Here is a 6,000-nt window from a genome sequence, read left to right as displayed (position 1 = left end):
TGCATAAATCAAATATGGCTGCCAGCAATCCGACAAAATAGCATAATTGGCCATATATCACATATTAAACAAGCTATTTCAGTGATTTCAAAGTCTGACACTAGTTATTTGGCTCAGGGAATCATTTTGGAGGTATTAAGTTTCATATAGGCACTTCATTAATTTGCATAATTCCAATATGGCGGCCAACATTCCTACAAAAAGACATTTTCGGTCATATACCACATATTAAACTAGCTCTTTCAGTAATTTTAAAGTTAAAAGTATATTTCTTAGGCATGGACAAACGTTTTTCGAGATGCAATGATTTGCATAGGCAATTTGTTAATTTGCATAAATCCAATATGGAGGCCCCATACCTACAAAAGACATTTTCTGTCATATACCACGTATTAACCCTTTGGGCGCCAAGGTCTAGTTTTGTCAACTTTATAAATAAACCACGGTCATTTTTTCTGCCTTTTGCCAAAATTTTGATAAAAAAATGTAGCTGATGAAAAATTATATCCATTTGGTCAAAAATTATGGAAAAAACGTACAGAAAAGTTCGCAGAAATTGGTAAAATATTGTATAAAAAATTTTGCGTAAAAATTACAGCAGTCAAAGGGTTAAACAAGCCATTTCTGTGATTTCAAAGTTTACAGTATATTTCTTTGGCATGGACAAACAATTTTCGAGATGTAATGATTTGCATACTTAGGTATTTCGTTAATTTGCATAAATCCAATAGGGTTGCCAACATACATACAAAAGACATTTTCTGTCATATACCACGTATTAACCCTTTGGGCGCCAAAGTCTATTATTGTAAACTATATAAAATGTATCACAGTCAATTTTTCTGCTTTTAAATTTTGATAAAAAACTGTAGCTGCTGGAAAATGATATCCATTTGGTCAAAAATTATGAAAAAACGTACAGAAAAATTCACAGAAATTGGTAAAATATTGCATTAAAATTTTGTGTAAATAATTACAGCAGTCAAAGGGTTAAACAAGCTATTTCTGTGATTTCAAAGTTAAAAGTATATTTCCTTGGCATGGACAAATGATTTTTAAGGTGCAATGATTTGCCTTGGCACTTCGTTACTTTGCATAAATCCAATATGGCGGCCAATATACCTACAAAAGTCATTTTCTGTCATATATCATGTATTGAACAATGTATTTCAGACATTTTGAAGTTTAAATATATTTCTTGAGCATGAAGAAACACCTTTTGCGGTTCAATGTTTTTAAAAGACACTTTGATAAGTTTCAGAAATTAAATATGGCTGCCAAATTAATGACCGAATAGCTTCTTATATGAATAAGGTTTTGTAGAGATTTTAGCAACCGGAATATCAAGAAAAAACTGTTAAGAGGGCACTTCACCCAATGCAGCGTATTTTGCTCAAAATAATTTTTTTCCAAATATTCATCCAATTTGATTAATTTGTTAACCAAGATTAAAAATTGGTTAGGCTCACCTTTTAGCTTGGCAAGCAGTCGTAAGTTGCATGATATAGAAGGGGTAATTTATGCAAATTTATGCAAACCACCCGATTTTCTGCTTCCCTTTTATCCGAATTTCAAGATTTGCAAAGAATATAAATCTAGTCTGGCTGGGTCAAATTTTCTGAAATTTTCACATTGTGTTTTAAAGGTTATATAACAAAACACTATTTTGTTTTGCAATAAAATTCTGAAGCAAAAAATGTCAGACTTTTAAAAACTTGATCAACACATAAACTCACAAAAAATTGAAAATTGAAGATTAATTCAAACAGCTCATCAGCCCAACAGAATCCAACTGTTACACGATACAAGCATGTACATCTGGAAAATGACACTTGGAAAAATGACTCAAGATGTACTTGTTTGTATTGTGAAATAGTGGATTCTGTTTTGGATCAATTGTAAGCCTTTGCTAAAGCATGCAGTTTTCCGATTTTTTTGAGTCTGTGTGTCCATAAAGTTTTTATGAATCTGACATTGTTTGCAATAGTGCTAAGTTTCAATGTGTGTGTATTATGGCCTTTTTTAATTTTGGTCATATCATTTTTTCTGTTTTTTTGCTTTGTTGTGTTTATTGTATTTTGGCTGTTATGTGTGATGACTTCTTGCCTGTCATCTAGGGGATCTTATAAGGATGCACCCATCCGTAAGAAGGGGTTCAGTCTAAATAAAAACTAAAGATTTTGAACACGTCTTTTTTTAACAGTATACATTACAGATTACATGTTTGACACTGTACAGAGTTAAACACCCATACAAATTACGAAAATGCCGTACACAGATGAATCCAATGTTATATTCAGAAAGAGAATATATTATTCACAAGACTAACAATCATTAACAGTCGTCATATATAGAAAAATTAAAATTTTAAAAATACCGCAATTATACAGTGTCGCTCAAATTTGATCAGAATTGGTACATACCAATGATCAACAATAAGTGTTGTTTCTATCTGTTCAGTGCAGGAAATTTCTATGTTGATGTTATGACAATGATTTCTGCACAACAGAAAAACAACAAGAAATATTTAAACCAGAAAAACAAGAATGACAAAAGTAAATAACGTCTGAAACTTTAGGTACTGGAGGTCAACTTTAGCAACATGCATAGCAGAGAATGTTTCAACCATGGATGTACAAAAATAGACATCCATGGTTTGAGCAGGTCTGTTAATATGTCACAGTTCATAAACAATCACAGGAAATGAATAATAAGCTGTTTCAGTTACTGCCACCACTCCCGCACATAATAGGTACCCTGCATACAAATGGGTTAAAGGTCAAAAACCTCTTACTCAGATGTGTGCGCTGTTTCAGTTATTGCCACCACTCCTGCAAATTTGCAGGATTTCCCCTTTTTCTTACCTCATTTGCATATTTTTGACAATGAAACAACGTCACATCTCAACCCCTGCATCTACCTGTACACCAAAATACTGAGATGGTAGCTTTGGCGGTATGGGAGCCTTTGCGTGTGACGGACATACATCCGCACATACATTCCTACATACATACATACATACATACATACAGACAGACATACAGACGCCATAGACTCACCATATAAGCTCGCTTTGGTATTTATATCAATACCAAATATGAGCTTAAAATGAATGTCCAAGGACTTAACAGTTTCTTCTTAATAGTTTCCTAGTGCTAAACACTATACCAAACCCTTATTTATATTAGAAGCTATTAAGCCATGGGGCATTAATATGGCAGCCATATTTAATTTATGCAAATTATCAAAGGTTCTTTGTAAAAATTGAATCACTAAAAGTGTTACTTCATACCCAAGAAATATAGTAAAAGTTTAAAATCACTGAAATAGCTTGTTTAATGCGTGGTATATGACCGACAATGTCCTTTGTAGGAATGTTGGCCACCATATTGGATTTATGCAAATTAACAAATTACCTATGCAAATAATTGCATCTCGAAAATTATTTGTCCATGCCTAAGAAATATACTCTTAACATAAAAATCACTGAAATAGCTTGTTTAATGCGTGGTATATGACCGACAATGTCTTTTGTAGGAATGTTGGCCGCCATATTGGAATTATGCAAATTAATGAAGTGCCTATATGAAACTTAATACCTCCAAAATGATTCCCTGAGCCAAATAACTAGTGTCAGACTTTGAAATCACTGAAATAGCTTGTTTAATATGTGATATATGGCCAATTATGCTATTTTGTCGGATTGCTGGCAGCCATATTTGATTTATGCAAATTAGACATATTTCCCCAAGGTGGATTCGAGTAAACTTTTAATATGTTGTTCTGGGTACCTCACTAAAATGCATTCTGAAGAAAAAAATTCTGTTGCAATTTGTGGTGGGTCCAACCCTATTTTGACTGGACTACAGCCCTGGGCCACAGCATTACGATATTAGTACATACGTAGCTTTTACATATTGACGAATAATTCCCATTGACCCCTGTCCTCGCTTCAGCGGGGTCATAAGGTCACAGATTGTTGAAAGCTCTGCCTAGTTTGACATCGACCTCCACGTCCTCATGTTTGCGACTGTTTCTCAATTCTATTCAAAGCACTAGAAGTTCATTTCTTAGAAGACGTGATGTATGTATGTATGTATGTATGTATGTATGTATGTATGTATGTATGTATGTATGTATGTTGAAAGCAGTGCAAATGGTGCATATGTAGACGTACAAGGAACGGTTTTCATCGTGCTGCCTAGAGTGCGGACATGATGTAACTAAGCTAGTCGACTAATCTCAAAATTGTAGCCTTCAGCGGAAGGATCGTACGTTTTTTTTTGACTTCACGAGACAGAATGTGAGCGTAATTTTTTTCACAATTTGAAAACTCTTTACAATTCACTGATGCGCCATATTATAAGCATATGATACCTCAACAAAATTGCAATATTTGAAACGCACATTTGAAAGAGATGAAATATCAATCCTTTGATATTATTTTGACTGTGAAACATTATGTATTTCATTATATACCGTTGGAAACGTGGCAGTCAACACTCGGCTTCTCTCTAACTCTCCAAGAACTTACATAGTACTGAACACACTCTCGTTTTACCGAGAAATATATTGGTTAATCGGAAAGAACTCTTACCCGACAAAGTATCCGAGGTAATTCAAGCAAAGTTCAGAGCTACTCGATAAAACCTAGCCTGTAGCGGTGTCAATTGATAATTTACGGTTATAGCTTGTGACTGATTGCTAAGCGTCTAAAACACCGATATACTTACAAATAATTTACGATACATAAGTACGGACATTTCTTGGTACTCTGCGCAGTCTAGCTGGTAACTGTACAGTCATCTTAAATGGTATTTTGAAGAATCTGAGGTTAAATATTTCTGTCTCCTAGCTGTCTAAAGTAGTACTATGTTGTATTCATCACATTATGGATACAATGAATTACTAGCTCATAATTTGAAGCATGCATTTACTTGCATAGTAGCCCTATGAGGTATATTATGGCCACGGCTTCAGTCAATAGAAAGTTGACGACTAAAAAGGACGCTAACTTTTGATAATTTTTTTCATTATTTTTTTTGTATGTTAATTGCAAGTTTTCACTCTACTCCAAAAAGAATGCTGAAAAACACTGTATTTATCTTCTCAGCATAGCGTCTATCTGTGCAAAATGCACTGTTATTGTTTACATTTGAATTCTAGTCCGGACAAGATTTCAATTGTCACAAGCACAGGCCGAGTTGACAAGCTAAACACTGAGTATGTCAACATGGCTTGGGAGTAGAACAAGAAATTATGGTAGACATTAAAAACAAAAATAGAGAAAAAAAATCATCAACAGTTAGCATTACTGGCCTTTTAAATTAAGAATACAGTAGTTGTGACATTCGGACTGTAAAAAGCTGTCTCCGTCGGTTTTTCTGTCGCTTTTGTTCTCTGTCTCTGTGTCTCTCTCTCTCTCTCTCTCTCTCTCTCTCTCTCTCTCTCTCTCTCTCTCTCTCTCTCTCTCTCTCTCTCTGTAGCAAGATCATGGTTTCGCTCACAGTCTCGTTTTCGTTGCTATTCCTGACCAGCATATCAAGTAACAAATCAGCAATGTCACGGTTGTGCACTGGTAATGGCCGTGTAAAGTTTTAGATGAAATTTATCCGATCATCTTACAAAAGCAGATTGTCTATTAAAGGATCAGTTATCTTTTAGCAGTGGGTAAGAGGGAAGCAAAAGAGATCTACAGTGCCTTGTTCAAGGGCGCGACGGGTCTCGAACACACTATCCTGTGGTAGTGAATCTGGGACCTCGTTCACTGCACGAATATGACCCCTTTCAACCTATTCTCAAATACAGAGGTCCAACTTTTTCATAGAGAACAATTTGGTCGCACTAAAAATGCGATGGCGAAAGGGTATATCAGGCAATTTATGTCATTCATCATAGTTAAGCTTCAAGGATGAGTGAACAAGTGTGCTGCACCCATGTGTTACGCAGCCAGTAACAAAAAGGCCACAAAACAGTTCAGTGGTTTGAACTTTTGGGAAC

The sequence above is a fragment of the Ptychodera flava genome, chromosome 19 (genome assembly GCF_041260155.1).
Source record: "Ptychodera flava strain L36383 chromosome 19, AS_Pfla_20210202, whole genome shotgun sequence".
Classification (NCBI taxonomy): domain Eukaryota; kingdom Metazoa; phylum Hemichordata; class Enteropneusta; family Ptychoderidae; genus Ptychodera; species Ptychodera flava.
This window is presented reverse-complemented; position numbering follows the sequence as displayed.